The sequence below is a fragment of the Geotrypetes seraphini genome, chromosome 4, assembly GCF_902459505.1.
Source record: "Geotrypetes seraphini chromosome 4, aGeoSer1.1, whole genome shotgun sequence".
NCBI lineage: Eukaryota > Metazoa > Chordata > Amphibia > Gymnophiona > Dermophiidae > Geotrypetes > Geotrypetes seraphini.
The window spans coordinates 296,021,335-296,021,848 of NC_047087.1; positions in this window are offsets into that span (position 1 = coordinate 296,021,335).

Here is a 514-nt window from a genome sequence, read left to right on the forward strand (position 1 = left end):
ACTGCATTAACTACATAATGTGCCTGCCCTTCTGTATTATAAATACAGGAATTTCTTTTCCACCCAAGCCTTCTAGCCAATTGAAAAACATATGTATGAGTAATCCATCTCAATGATGGCAGCTTATAGGACTACAAAATCGAAGGCTGGAAAGATGCAGGTAGAGAAAAGCATGCTTCTCTGGAGTCCACGTGACATGGTAGATGATGGCAGATAAAGACCTGTATGGTCCAACCAGTTTACCTAAGATGGTAAAGGGGATGGAACTCCTCTCGTATGAGGAAAGACTAAAACGGTTAGGGTTCTTCAGCTTGGAAAAGAGATAGCTGAGGGGAGATATGATCGAAGTCTACAAAATCCTGAGTGGAGTAGAACGGGTACAAGTGGATCGATTTTTCACTCCGTCAAAAATTACAAAGACTAGGGGACACTTGAAGTTACAGAGTAATACTTTTAAAACCAATAGGAGGAACTATTTTTTCGCTCAGAGAATGGTTAAGCTCTAGAATATGTT